We start from the raw sequence: 16,818 nt of genomic DNA on the forward strand, positions 1-16,818 counted from the left end.
TGTGTGTTACACTTAACTGTTATTCTGTTCTATAATAAAGTGTATGTAGATGGTAAACATTCTGCTGTCTTTCTCTATATTTCAAAGACATCCATCAAATCAATCGTCAGTTTTGCAAGAGCTCCAAAACTACAATTTCTTCCAGAATGATCCCAAATGATTATGACACAAAGATGAATCTACATTAATGTATCTTCCACTGTTTTATGACCCAACACTTCTGGTTACAAAAACAATGACAGTCACCCTCAGCAAGGAGCTCTGTGAGTTATGTCTGTTCTCTATAGTATGCTGACAATGTTGCACTAAAGCAATTACCAGTGTGTTATTGCATAAGGCCATTGGGGAGGGTTAGAAGATATGCAGTCATTGGATAAGATCGGGAACTAATGTGCTGGCTCCTCAGGCGACATTTACAAATGACTCTCTCTATCTTGTTCCCGCCATCTGCTAGGTGCTCTTCATAATGTTGCAACAGTTTTGTTACACAATCACGTCATATCACGTGTGAACCCATTTACAGCTCCTGTTCTAACTGTTCTAGGAAGTGCAGCTCGGGGTAAAGAAAGAGATCTCAGAAAGAGATGGAAAGTAAAAAAAAAAAAATACAAAATCTGGATGAAAAGATGAGGATGAGTAAGAGAAAGCAAATCTGAATGTATATCATAAAAAATACAGTAACAGGTATTAACAAAAATAAAATGTTTTCTAATATGCAACACTTAATTCTGGTCCTCAAATTGTATTAATTGTGGGGAATTTTTAGTGACTCTTTATGCAGGTTAGATCGATACATTTACATTTAAAAATTTAGCAAACATTTTTATCCAAAGCAACTTAAAATGAGGATACACCAGTAGGTTGGGACAAGTGACTGTCAAAATGAACAATTCACTGACTCATTAATTGAAGTGATTTGTATAAAATGTTGATTAGTTCAGGAACAAAACAAGTGACCTTTGTGAGTGAGTGACTGAATAATAACCTTAACCAATTTGTTAAAAATACTGATTCATTTAGGAAAAACATTATATTTACAACACAGAGGGTAAGCATTGCAGAAAATGATAAATTTCAATACTTATGGGATCAACCAGGAATCAGTATATAACTTTCTGTGTCAAAGATCAAGTCTAGACAAGAGGTATTCAGACATCATGCTATTATATATTTAGGATGCTTTTGCCCAATCTTTTTGTGAAGGAAGCAAATCCCAAATCTGTATGGTTACCTTATTCTGGGCTGTGTGGAAAGATGATCCAGTGGCTGTTTTTACTAACACATCCTGTTGTGTAAGCAGCGTCTCTCTCTCTCTCTCTCTCTCTCTCTCTCTCTCTCTCTCTCTCTCTCTCTCTCTCTCTCTCTCTCTCTCTCTCTCTCTCTCTCTCTCTCTCTCTCTCTCTCTCTCTCTCTCTCTCTCTCTCTCTCTCTCTCTCTCTCTCTCTCTCTCTCTCTCTCTCTCTCTCTCTCTCTCTCTCTCTCTCTCTCTCTCTCTCTCTCTCTCTCTCTCTCTCTCTCTCTCTCTCTCTCTCTCTCTCTCTCTCTCTCTCTCTCTCTCTCTCGGTGTGTGTATAGAAGAACAGAAATTGGTCAAACATCACTGATACAACACAGGACCAAAGATGAGAGGGAGATAAACTTATGTAATACACACAGACAGACACACAAATAATCACAGACACACATGCAAGCACGCACAATGCATGTTCCTGCTGTTTCAAATCCTTTTTAGTTGTTCCATATGCATCTACAAGAGACCAAAAAGTAAGAGAACTTAGACATAAATGTCATTATTATATAACAAAATATCAAAGCAAGTGGCATCTATTTTAAATTAAGGTATCACAAGCTATAGATAAACAAGATAAACATTTAACAAAAAGAAGTCTGTTTTTAATTATAAACTGTCAACACAGACCTACTGTTCAAAATGAAGATAAGGTATTTGAATACTCCATCTGAATCTTACAATGTAGTAGGGCATTCATGAATTTTTAGTTTCACGACTACAGCATATTCAGATATATTTCTCATTTGATGTGTTTTTTTTTTTTTGCTTAATAGGGAAGTAGGCATAGTCAGACGTTGGGCTGAAGTTAGGTTGGTTAGAAATAATTACAAAATTTTTTCAGAAAATTCTAGGTAGTTCTGAGAAAAGTTTTAATATGATTTGTTTGCAGATTACACTGAGGATTTAAAGTCAGCATGAAAAGAAAATTCATACGGTCTACTTTCTAAATGCATGATTTAGATCTTATTGTGAACAGTTCATCCATGTTTATGCTTTTTTTTACCTTTGGCCAGTTAATCAAAATGCCATAACTGACAACATAACTGAGAACATACTTCTCTCTGGTGATGTCAAACTTCTTCAGTCCTTTAGTCCCCAAGTCCCCACTTATTTTTTTATTTTTTTAAATAATTTGTTACACTTGGATGTACGTCACAATATGGGATAAAAGATCTGTTGCTACTTCCATTTCAATTTAGTTCTAACAGGAAAAAAATAATTGCAACTTGTGACTTTTAATCTCACAATTCCAACTTTATACATACCACAATGTGATTATTTCTTATTTTAAAACATTTTATTTAATTACATTAAAAAATATATATATAATAATTTAAAATGAATCTCACAAATTTCTTTGGTGGAAACAGGCTTCCATATTTTTCTGTTCTTGATGTAAAAGCCAAACCAAAATAGTTTATTATTATTATTATTACTATTATTGTTCTTGTGTGAGTGGACAGAAGAGTGATCAGGGAGATGTGGGAAGGGTTTGTCACCACAGCAGCTCTGTGGTTCGACAGTCCTCAATTTAATCCTTTTGGAGCTTTTCAAAACTGCTGCGTCCACTCGGATGAGCAGATAGAAGCCCGACGGCCTTTGTGTATAAATTCCATCTGTAAGGGAGGGTAAGACAGAGAGAACACAGTCACACAATGATTCTCCCTCCCATGCCCCCTCTTATTGTCCATTTAAAAGAGCTAAATCTATTCCCAGGATGGTGGGGTTGCTGGTACTCCATCATGAAATCATCAACACTGTAAAATTGATTGTAATTTTAATGGTAAGCGACTGTAAAAATGCAATGGTAAAAACTTGTTAATTTGTTAGCAGCATGTTCCCTTACTCTGTATTGAAAATTTAAATTATATGGTGAAAAACTATAATAGATTTAATGGGACATTTCATTTAATTTTATGGTAAAATATTATTAAATGTTCAGTTAAAAAGAACAAGACTTCTTATAATTTAAAGTGAAAAACCATAAATTAATATTTATATATAACTGTGTACAATTTTACATTTGATGGTTTTCATTGAAATAATGGTTTCTTCTTAGTTTCTTTTCTTATCCATTATGTGCATTAGGGTTCTTTTGATATATCATATATTGTTATATTAATGTTTATTGGATTATTTTAGTGTCATGGTGTTTTGTATTTGTGTGTATGACACTGTGTACCTTTATATATATTACTTTGGTTTGAGGAAAAGTTACTTGTGATGAACTTTGGATTTGAACTTTGATATGAAATATATGTTTTTGTTGTTGCTGTTTTAATGGAAAATTTAAGTTCAAGCTGTAAAACTTAAAATGTTGCTGCTGTATTTTTTGTAGTAAAGTTCTGGTAACCACAGCTGCCACTTTTTACATTAAAATTACGTTTTTTTTTTTAACAGTGTATTTTAGTTTTGGGGTGGTCCCAGAGACTCCAATGATGTGCAAAACTAATGAAAGTTAACTTTTTATTTTCATTTCAAATTCTTTTAAAATGTTCTTCTGATGCTGTCAAACCCATTTATAGCTTGTTTGAGCAGAATGACCATTTTTTCCTCATCAATAACCTATTTCTGTCAGTTGTTTTTGTTTGAAGAGACATCCTGTCCAAACAGCCAAAGGAGATGAAACAACCTTTCAATATTAAAATCGACTATATAGCAAAGAAACATCCCGGGTGATTTAAACAACGCTTACAAGTTTTCTTTATCAAGCAGACATAATGTAAGACTTCCAAACTTAATTGGCTGTAGAACAAGCTCATATTCTGTCAACACATTCCACATATACAGTAGAACCAGCAGATGATGCCAATGGCTGGACTGGTCAAGCCCAGCACCAGCCAGCTCTAGATCATACAGGTTTTAGATGGGTGTTTCTTCGACTTCGAGCATTATTATTGGATTATATTCATGTGGGCTGGGGGGAAGGGGGTATGGTTATATTAAAAAATTACATTATTTGATTATTTTTTATGATGTGTTCATCATTTATTTTTTCTACTTGTCATGAAACGGAAATTGTAATCATCTTGGTCGGGACTTGGTTTTGTCCATCAAACATAAAAAAAATATATAATATACAATCTACATTGCAATTGTCACGGAATCGGGTGTGTGGAGGCAGGCAGGACGACGAGGACGACAAGAATTCCAATAATGACATTTAATGTAGACACAACAAGGCAGATTCAGGTAGGAGAGACACACACAACATCGACGTCCTTCGGGCTTGCCACATCGACGTCTTTCGGGCTTGCCACATCGACGTCCTTCGGGCTTGCCACATCGACGTCTTTCGGGCTTGCCACATCGACGTCCTTCGGGCTTGCCACATCGACGTCTTTCGGGCTTGCCACATCGACGTCCTTCGGGCTTGCCACATTGAGGTCCTTCGGGCTTGCCACATTAACGTCCTTCGGGCTTGAGTGAGCCGCGGATGGCGGCGGACTGGTTCTGGCTCGGGACCGGACACTCCCCAGACACCGGAAGACACCTTCCCTCCAACTTAGTCCAGTGGTGTCTGGGAGGTCCACGGGGCGATGGTAGTTGGCCCCGAGCCAGAACAGCTGATTAAGGACGGCGTCCTCTAACGCCGTCACCGCTGCGAGCTTGCAGAACTCCCCGGCGTACTCGTAGAAGGGGAGATCCCGGCGGGATATGGTGAGGAAACGAGCAGCGATCTCCATGTTGTTGTTTTAGGTCGGTTATTCTGTCACGGAAACGGGTGTGTGGAGGCAGGCAGGACGACGAGGACGACAAGGATTCCAATAATGACATTTATTGTAGACACAACAAGGCAGGTTCAGGTAGGTGAGACACACACTCGGGGTAACATTAACAATAACCGACACTAAAGCTCTGACAGACAGGAACTAATATATGGTGGATAATTAGTGGCAGACAGGTGAGCACAATGAGGGTAATTAATGATTAGTACGGGCTAAACCAACACAAAGGGAAGAAACCACAACAAACAGTCCACAGGGGCGTTACAGCAATGTTCTTTAAAAAAAACAATTTTAAAATTACAATAATATACAGACAGAGTTAATCACTAACCATTTTGGTAATTATTGCATGAAAATTAATGAGTTTTTTTAATTAATCAATCATTTATTATTGAGATTGTCAGTTTTGGCATCATTTAAACATTTAAAAATATTATTTAATTGTGTGTATTTAGGATATATGAAATTCTAGTTTTGACATAAGCCTTAAAAAAAAAATTACACAATTACTTATTATCCAAAAGTGCCTAGCCGACATAAATAAACACCCATTTACTGAATGCCATAAAGTCAGAAATTCTTCCACATATATTTAGTATATAGTTTATATCCATATGACATATATAGTATGTGTTAGAATGATGACTATTGGCATTGGCACACATTCCCTGGTCAGCAGTGAGCAATACATCAGGATTGTCACACATTTAGAGGGCAATTGTAATGAATGGCAAAGCTAAATCCAGTGAACACGCTGATTTATAATTGAAAAGTCACATTTGTCCCCATCTCTGGAGTTTTAAAGCAACAAATTAGCTCTAAGCATGAAATGCCTGACCTGAATTGGCAAAACTAAAATAGACTTGACCTCATTGATGCATCAGACAGGTCCATAAACAAAGTCATTTTAACTCATTGTGTGCATACAGGAAAGCCCAGCTCTGTTTATGTACTCTAATGATGTTCAAATATAGGTAAGTGTACGTATATATGTGTGCGTTCACGTGTGTCTGAGTGCAATGTGAGCTGTACTGCATGTACAGTTTTGGCTGGTGAGCACATTTCTCACTCTGCCATTAATCAGCCTGTGTGTCAAGTTCGACAGATGTGTCCTAACTTAGCAAGCTACGCTGCTTCCTCTACTTCCAAGAAAGAGGCAGCCCCTTTCGCCTAGTCGTTTGTAATGGTATGTATTTCAGAAACATTCAGATACAGTGCACAACACTGATAAGGCACATATATATCATTCACTTATACACATTCATCCCTTCCCTTGTCTGTCATGTTATAGTATGTGGGGTGTTTTTTAAGAAACAAGTTTTTATTTTCATAATCATTGTCACCCTCTATTTTTCTCTTAAATTGATTTGATAGGCAGTGTTTTTTCTTTAAAAATCCTTGATATTCCATATATTTATGATAATGCATTTAACACAATGCCACTGTGTAGTTGGCATTGACAACATTCCCAGGTTGCTAGGGCTGGTGAATTATTCAACATTGTTGCCAGGTGATTGCAATGCTTTCTTGCCCAGGTCCCTTGGTCAATTATTATTATTATTATTTTATTATTATTATTATTGTTGTTGTTGTTGTTGTTGTTGTTGTTGTTGTTGTTGTTGTTGTTGTTGTTGTTGTTGTTGTTGTTGTTGTTGTTGTTGTTGTTGTAGAACTGAACATTCCAAAATTCTGAGAAATCTATGGATTGGCAAAGAATAAAATATTGACAAAAAACAATGACAGAAGAACACACACCCAGAGCAGTGGGCAGCCATATTGCTGCGGCACCCAGGGAGCAGTTGGGGGTTCAGTGCCTTGCTCAAGGGTCTCACCTCAGTCGTGGTATTGAGGGTGGAAGAGAGTTCTGGTTATTCACTCCCCACACCAAGAATTCCTGCCGGACCCGAGACTTGAACCCACAACCTTTGGGTTGCAAGTCAGACTTGCTTCAGACACTTCTCTTACTGGAAAGCTCCTTATACCACTGACAAAAATCCACTGCGAATTATCTGTGGAGCAGTTGTCTGAAGCCTCACTTAACTAGAAACTGTTAATGCAATGCAGCGTGACTATAATACATGCTAACAACAGGCCTTGTGCATGAGCAGTGTTATTCTTAACACATGTAGACTGTGATTATACGGTTTCTTCGCTTCTTTGGACCGAGTGAGGTGATGCATGGTGAATGAGTTTAATAAAACAAAGAAAAAAGAGAAGCTCCCCTCCATTACTGTCGATCTCTAACCATTGTTTCTGTGTGAGCCCGAACCACAGTCGCTTAGCATAATGCTAACGAGGTGTCGACTGAGGACTTCAAGGAATTATTATGAGTATACCTCAAAAGCCTGACCACAAAAAAAGGCTGATTTGGCAGTGAATGAAAGGAGAACTACATCACTCAGCTATGCCGCCTGTATGCAGGTCTTTAGGGAGGAAATGTCTTTATCACTAATTAGCAAATAACAGTGCCGCAGCACCATGGACAGCAGTTTCTGGTATCCTAGTAAACAGTGCCATAATACAAATTACAGACGATGTAAAGGTAGTAGGAAGTGACTAACAAATTTTCCCAGCAGGCAGTAGAATGTTGCTGACATGTATGAATGACTCAGGTGTAGTGCATTTGTTTCTCAGTGTAAAATACCCTCTGATGTGACTTTTATCCATTCAAGCAATTTTACATCCGTACCACCATCACATTTTACCCTTTCTCATACTGCAATGACCACCCCTTTAATGTCATTGTGTTTTTTTTATTTACAACAGCATAAATTCAACATGTCTGATTGAAGGATAACCTATGAATATGTACCATTATTTCCAATTGCAATAAAGACGTTTGGAATAGAAATTCTAGTTTGGAAGTAAAAAAAAACAGAAACATTAAGGTTTTTTGTTTTTTTATAATATAATGATTTAATTCATGCATCAAAGGGTAAAATAAAATTAATTAATTAGAAAAAAAACAAATACAATCCATATATGCATGTATTTAATTATAATGCTTTTTTTGGGGGGGGTTATACATATATGTATTTACATGTTTACACTTGTGTAAATGTTTATTCACATGACATGACTTGATTTTTATAATCTTTTTACATCCTATATTCTATATCCTTTTCATACAAATGTATTCCCATTTTAGTATACTATACAAATGCAATGATGAATATACAGTATAACTATGATTAACATCTATAAATTTAGTAGTATGTTAATAGGTCAAAAGTAATTTCATTATACAAACATTAGTTCTGTTCATATGAGGCTGCAGGAATTTATTTGCATTTATTGGCTTACCGCTAAATGATGGCTTCTGTTTGAAATAAGCACTTTCCCATTTACCTTTAGCAACTCCTTTGAAGTATTACAACCCTTACCTTCCACAATACACATATAAAACACAATATGCTTTTCTTCTCTGACTTGTCAAGCAGGAGCGCAGAATTGGGAACCTTGAGTAGAGCCACCTGCAAAGCACCCCTCATTTCATAAAGCAGTGGAATTCTCCTAAATGAAAGGAAAAGCTCTCACTTCCCCCGTAAACGACACAACTGGGCCGTTTAACAATCTCTGCTCAAATAGCCTCCAACCAAAGTAAATAGCCTCGATTGCTGGTTAATTTATTAGAGACAAGCCGGGTGCTGAGATCAAACAGGTCGTGGTCGCTAGCAGCACCTCCACTGCAATGAATTTGCTGACCCTGCAGCCCTCAGCATTTTTGTAAAGGGGCATATGAGAGACAAAGCCAAAGAGAAGAGGAGAGGATTGGGGTGAAACCCAAGGGAGAGGCTCACATGTGGTTTGGGTTTACAGTTTTTTGCCTTTTAATGTTGAGGTCTCTTTTTGATCAAGCAGGGTTGTGAGCTACTGTGACATGCTAACAGGGAACAGAAACACTGTGGAAGTAAGGAGTAAGGAGTAATGATGCCATGGTGTCAGGTTAGCTGAAAGAAACCAATTATTGGTTGATACAAGGCACAAAAATACCCAGGTGCTGCTGTATATCTCCACAAAGTGTTGGGTACACACTCAGTAGGGCATGCAAGAGCACAAAAAGCAAATGTCCCACATATATGCACAAATAACACACAACTACTGACAATCCATGTGTAATAAAGTTGTACAAGTTGACTGATGGCCTAGTAACTTTGACGTGTTTGGCCCTTAGTTTGCTAAAGCCATTCTCTGGTTTCATTAGTGCGTTATAATAGATGGGTTATGGGTTGAGGGAACACACATGCACGCACACACACACACACACACACACACACACACACACGGCAACTACACAAATGCACGGGCTTTCATTTTCAGCATTCACATTGTTTATCTGAAGCTTGAGGCAGAATAACCATAGACTTCAATTTTGTGAATGACTGCTCTAAATTTGCAACATTATCATAAACATTGTTATATTCATGTTGTGTACATATTAGTGCTGCAAAGTTAATGTGTTAATGTGTGTGCTTAGTTAAATAACACTTTTTAGCACATTTAAAATCATTGTTTTAATAATCTTTTGTTGTGCTTTTAAGAAGTACACTTATTTTCATGTGTTGACTAACATATTAAATCACATTATTCAATATTACATTTGAAGTTAACATATTTTAAATGCACTAAATTGCAACTTTATTATCATGTGTAAATACAAATATAAATAAGTTTCAATAGAAATGACATTAAAGTATATTTTAGAAATATTTATATAAATGATTGTCAGTACATTCACCAGTCCTCTTTAACTATAATTCAAAGACAGCAGAAGTCATTATGAAATTACATATAAAAAGCTCTCTAAAGATCAGCTAATTGCATTTAAAATAGATTTAAACTATAATACATTTTCATTTCTAAACATGCAATTAAGTGTCTGAAAGATTACATTCGGTTCTAAAGTATATATTTTTAAAGCACATTATTTCCATAATAAGTACTCTTTTTAAAAAATATGTTAAATTTGTGCTTCTTTTTCACAAGGGTAAACAGGCTGGAACTTGTCATACACATGGCACTGAAGACACAAAATCTTTAAAAGCTTCTGCACTCTACTAGAATGGGGGTCAACTTGAGCTTCAAGAGAAGAGGGATTACATATACTTCAATAACTTCTACAGACTGTTATGCTAGTGTGGTCAGATTATACATATACGATTTTGTTATACAGTATAACATTGATTATGCATGTATTTATGACCTTAATTGACCTCTTAGGTATGAAACATTTAAGTTAGAAAGCCATCTTTAGGCCCTTAGGGTGTATTTGAATATGTCAACAAATACATATTTAAGGATAAAGTATAATGTTAGTGATAACAGCTGGTTAATATCAAGTAAATTTTGTGATGTTTTGTGATAATGATTGGCTGACTACATCATCTGGCTTATTGCATGTCTACCTACCAAATATATAAATAAATGGACATTAAATATTGATTTAAGTGGGAAAAAATACCGTAACTGTATGCAATGGAATTTTGTTTTAGACAGTATTGCTCATATTGTTGTTTTAAAATCAGGTCTTGATCTTCTGCTGGGCCTTTATTATTCATTGTTTGTTTTACATCAAGCTACACCTATAAAACCTCTATTGATACTTAAACAGAGCCTTTCAAAAAAAAAAAAAAAACAACAACAACAAAGTGATGTCATTTACAGTCAACTGATGATCAATGTTAAGAGCTGTCACTGAAAGCTGCAGTACTTGACATTCAGAAAATATTTTCAGGCATAGTCATAAAGGGGCTGTCTCTTTTAATTAGACTATTTTCAGTTGTCAGTGAGCTTCAATCAGAGACCTGTCCGACACAACCTCCAGTTATACCTGAGGAAACTCTGGCACGGAATGAGTCACTGAGACCTGCAGCCCTACTGTAAATTACCCAATACCACTGGAGGAATGTCGATAGTAAAAATTCCAGAAAGCAGCTGGAATGTTGAGAGAGTTAATATGACTTGGCCAGATGGGAAATGAAGCATTCTGCTTTCACAGGCCCAAGGAAGGAGACTATGTTCTGTATCCCCTAGCTGCTGTTCAATATCAGAGCCCTTTGTCCCTCTTAAAGGATCTTTTCCTCCTTTGCTGTCATGGTTATTCGCTCTCATTGTGCTGGAAAGGTTTCAGGAATAGGTAAATGTTATTATATGGTGATACTTTTGCAGCAAAGAGTTTGGGAGTGGATTTTGCTGGAAGCGAGAATAATTTCTGCTTCAACCGCTTTAAAAACCAGGGATTTCAAAGGTGCTACTGTACATGTACTGTATGCTTTTCTTCTAAATCTGCTCTTTACAGTGGCCTGGTGGCCTGTGAGGTTTTAAAAGATTTCAGCTTCCAATTTCTGTTTATCCTATAATAAGCGATTTCCCACACAAGTGTGCACATTTTATGAAAGACTAACCTAACAACTACATACAAGAGTTTAAGGTTTAAATTAATACCCATGAGGCTTCGATTGAAATAATAATGAGCACTGTTTGAAAAAAAAAAAAGAAAAAAGAAAAATGCACACCACTGCTTCAGTCCATGACTTATGATAATTTTATGACCATTTTGTCAGCATAATAATCGCAAAAATCTCTGGCAATGGTTTGATATTCATGTATTACTGTGCTATCACAGCCAATCTCATCAGCATTTCCCAGCATGCATCTCATCAAATATACAATCTTAATAAATAAGTAATTGATCATTTGCACAACAGTCATATAGAAATAGTTTTCAGATCATAGTAAAAAACATACTTAATTTTAGATGGTGAGCCTGTGTGGGATGCACTGGCATAGGATGGGTATGCAGTGAAATTGTGCAAATAATGCTAAACAGATAATAAAATTATGCATACTTGAATCCACCGTTGAAGTGATTTTGCTGTTTCATTTGTCCTCCTGCATAATACTATTTACATCAAATCAGTAGAAAATGTACACTACAAAAAGATTTTCTTAATGAGTTCGTCTTGTTTTAAACTAAAAATATAAAAATACCCAGTAAAGAAAAACAACATCCTTAAAACATGACATGAATCTACTAAGTAAAAGTGCATAAGACATAAAAATAAAAAATGTTTTGAATACCATCTGCAGGCAGTTTTTTTCATGTGTGTAAAATTTCCAGTGCAAATCAAGATGCGTTATCTGAAAAAAGTCATAATATCTTTCACAATTTCACTTCTTCTTCAAAATATTTCTTGCATTAAAGATGTTTTGAAATTTTAACTGTTTTGATATTTTTACTAAAAAATACATAAATAAAATAAAAATACTGATTTTAAAAAATACTCAAATGGAAAGTAATTCACTTTAGTCTCAGATACTAAAATTGCCTAAAAAGTCCATTACTGCTGACTTTTTAGACTTCTCACCTTCACATAATGTTACCCTCATGTTTTTCATCCAAAACTATAAAAGACATGTGTTTGCCTAGAATAACCCCTATTTCCATTCTGTGATCCTGTGCACCTTCTCATTACATGCTTTATAACAGTCTGTGTAAAGTCAAACCACTTGTCGGCATTCAGTGGTTTAGATGACCGTGTCACTGCAACTCTAACACTCTGTTTGGGGAGGGCAAACAGGAGTACAGTCTTGACACGGCTGGATTAACACTGGGACCTTTGAGGAGGAGGACCAGTCAACCAACAAAGGAAGAGAGGAAGTAGACTCAACATGAGTAGAGCAAGGGCTAATTAGAGTCATAAATATTAACCCACACAGACACATAGGCTACACCTACACAGCCACTTTAGCCAATATGCACAGCAAAGAATTTTTATTTTTTTTTTATATATAAACATCCCTAAAATAACTAAATAATAAATATACAGGAGAAGCAAAATTGCATAGGATAGTAGCTAAATTCAAGATATATTCTAACACAGGCGTATTCTTCTTTTAATAATAAACCACACCAAATTTTAATTTGAAATTATTTTATATTTGTGCATAAAACAAGATAAAGACCAAATGGAGTAAGGAAGTCTAACGTTTATTTATGTATGTATTTATTTTAATTTATTTAACTCAAAAACATGTAAAAAAAAATGCAGTGTACAACAAAAGAAAAACTTACACTAAGACTAAATACACATGCTTAAACTCTGTCACTTTTAGTGTGTGGGAGCACAGTGGGATTTTCGATTTCGATTACAGAGATGTGGGAAATTAATGTCATTTGGAACAAAATTGTAAAAATTGTTCAGTCAGCTTTGGATCAGTTTAAATATCTAGCATGACTTAAGCTGCAAGGAAAAAGGGAATGGAAACTAAATCAGGTGTTTAGTGGAAGAACATGACATGCATGGACGGAAATGTTGCAGATTCATTCCGCTATCAAGAGGCTTTATTACACTGATCTGTCTAAAAATGGAAGAGGATGAGAGAGGGCGTCTGTCCAACAGTCTGACTCCCAGAACAAGTCTCAGCCCTCTGGAGCACATCATATCTTGTTTGGAAAGAGTTAGCGCAGTAAATTAAACTCAGTGAGGTATCCTTGCAGTATTCACATCCAGGAGTGTAACATGTTCTTAGTACTGTCATAAAAATGGAGGAATAGAGCGTATGCAAACCAACCATGAAATTGCACAAATCCCAAAACAGTTGGTGGGAATGATTCTAGGTGTTTCATCCAAGGAATATCCACAACTATTCCTGCAGGACTGATGTAGGATCCAGTAAGAAATATGAAAGTAATTTTCACAGAAAAGTAAAGTTACTAAGGTCAATGAAAATGTAACATCGACTCTAAAACCTCATTCTTACATCATGTCACTACAAAAATCAATTTTTGCTTTAATAGACAAATATACACAAGGAAAAAAAGTTACATTTTAAACTACTTTGTGTCATTAGCAAAATTTGCCAGTGTAAAGTTAAAATGCAAACTTAACAAATAAAACACTGACAAAGCTTATATTTAATTCACCACAGCAAAATGCATATATCAGTTTCCATTAAAATAGAGTTTAAAGAAATGATGATGAGGAAAAACAAAACTGGGAAGTATTGCTGAGAATCACTTGAGCAGGATTTAGCTTGCTCACACTGTATCACCACACAATGTATATATAACCCATGCGCTGGTCTGAATTTTAGTGAACAAAAACACGAGGGGCCCAGATCAATATGCAGCCAGGGGACCCAGAATTCATATCTTTGGCCCTGATGGTAGCAATATGTTCTCAGATTTTAACATCTTCAAATAGAGTGAATAAACATTTGCTAAGCACATCAGCCACATCCTCAGTTGACTAGCATTTGTGTCCCCTTTAAGACCCTGTTTGGCTTCTTTCATAGATTTCATTCCGTCTCTTACGTTGCATTGCTGCTATAACATATAGTTAAAAAAAATGAAAATAAAAATTGGCATATGGTTCAGAAATTGCTCAGGCTAATGTCCAAGTATGTCCATCTGCTCAACTGCCAATGTCATGGCTTATTGATTTTGGATGTTGTTGGTGATAAACCAGCTGTGATGTTCTTCCAGAATAACAATCATTTCAACCATTATACGGTTCTGGCAATATGGAGACCAGCTGATTCTGAAGAGCACGGACAATGAAGCTCATGAGAAACACAGACCTTGCCTCTTTACCAGTTTATTTATCGTTCCTCTCTCTTTCAAGCCTAAAAAAATGAGTGTTTCCTGTCAGAAAGGTTTCTGTGTAATGGGGTCATCTCATGTAGATGGAATGAGGATGCTAGACTCACTCTCCATATGTGAACTTGTATTTGAAATACACTCATATGCAATTCTGAGTTAAATCTGAAATTTGACACTAAATGGTGCTGAAAAAATTATGATTCAAAGAAGTTAAGAGATAACAACCTTCCCATTGGTTGAACTGTTACTTTGTGGAGCTGGTCAGGATTTTTAACAAACAGAACAATGTTTTTAAAGTTACGATGAAACGGAAGTAGTTACAGATCTTTTCTTCCATATTTTGACGTATATCAGAGTAAAACGGATTATTCACTCTAAAAAATGCTGGGTTAAATATAACCCAGCGCTGGGTTATATTTAACCCAGCATTTTTTAGAGTGTTGGAAAAGAAAAAAATGTAGAGTGGGGACCTGGTTCTATCCATCGGTTGTTGATTCAATTTTGAATTGTGGGTGTTTCACCTTAAAAATGATTTCAAGCAGGGGAGAAAAAAAAAGACTGGAGAAGTAAGGTTTAAGCAGACTAATGATTGGAGAAATCCAGCATACGTTACCAGACGTCGTTTTCAATTACTTCAACCAAGTCAAAAAAAATAAAAAAATTAATAAAAATTAAAAACTTTATAGGCTAGTCTTATAGTTGGTATTCCTGTTCCCTGCTGGTGAAATGACTTGCCCAACTCATTCCGAGTCTTTAGCCATCTTCAAGAAATGGCTAAAGACGCATCTTTTCAATCTATACTTGACCCTCTAACACTAGCACTTTCTATTCTATTTCTATTCTAACTTGTTTTCTTTTATTTATTATAAAAAGCTTGACTCTCTAACACCAGCACTCTAACACTAAATGTTTTCCTTTTGTTTATTAAAAAATAAAAAAACATGACCCTCTAACACTAGATCTATTCTATTTCTTTTCTATCTACTTTTTATTCTTTTTATTTATTATTTCAAAACCTTTGCTACATGTACTGCGTTAGTTTGTTAGTTGGTTTGATTGCTTCTATTGTCCTCATTTGTAAGTTGCTTTGGATAAAAGCATCTGCTAAATGACTAAATGTAAACGTAATGTAAATGTATTGCATATTACGGCTGCAATAGGAAAGAGTGTTTATTAAACAAGAAAACAGTTCACACACTTCAGCTGATAAATCCAGTTAAATCATTTTTGACAAAACTTAAAAAATACAATAATTGATTTAAACAGATTATTTTGCTTACTTTTAGATAAAATTGTCCCAGAAAAAAAAAAACTTTTGTGTTTTGGTTTTCAGAAGATACATAGAGCAGAAAAATCTCTTAGCATCAAACGTATCAAACATATCACTCAGGATTTCATCTCAGATAAAATAGTAGACTCAGATTTAATTAAGCAGAACAGACAATCCACTGCCATTCAAATGCTAAAAGGGACATTCACTTGTATAAAAAAAAAAAAAGGCACAAACTGACTGTGAGAAGTGTGCTTCAAAATCTCGCTAATTACATTAAGACATGTAGATTGCTTTGTGTGATGGGTGGCAAAGCCAAAGGTCACTGGTAGCTTGTAACAAATACCACGCCACATTACACCAAACAAGAGAAATAATCGGCCTCTTCACCAGGGCCAATTAGCAAGACATGCCTCTGATTGACTTTTACCAGCGTTGACATGGCAACACAAGCCAAGCCTCTGCGTCTGTTTTGGACTCGATGACGCAGCCCATTTTAATCTGATAATGAACATTTGTATCATTAAGAGAGAGACATTTGTATCATTTGAAGAGACTGGCCATTACGCATGTAGAGCTTGAACGTCAGTGCTGGAAATGACTTTTGCAATAGTTGAAAACCAAATTAATTTGCAACCTAATTGTTTACCAAAAACTTCATACTACTATAAAACAGGAAATTTATATTGTTGTTTATACATATTATTATCTTGATATTCATGTAGTACCATTTTATTAAAGCTATAAAGCACTTGAGGCCATGCTGTACATATGAGAGGATCTGTTGCACGTTATCTTGTACAGTGGGTACAAAAAAGAATCATCCCCCTTTAAAATGGGATAATTCTCTCCTCCGCCTCCGGTCTTCGAGATCTCCACCCGGAACCGCTTCGCTCCCCTCCGCGAGACGGAACGCGACGCTGTG

Source organism: Sinocyclocheilus anshuiensis, unplaced genomic scaffold, assembly GCF_001515605.1.
Source record: "Sinocyclocheilus anshuiensis isolate Anshui unplaced genomic scaffold, SAMN03320099.WGS_v1.1 scaffold1924, whole genome shotgun sequence".
NCBI classification, from domain to species: domain Eukaryota; kingdom Metazoa; phylum Chordata; class Actinopteri; order Cypriniformes; family Cyprinidae; genus Sinocyclocheilus; species Sinocyclocheilus anshuiensis.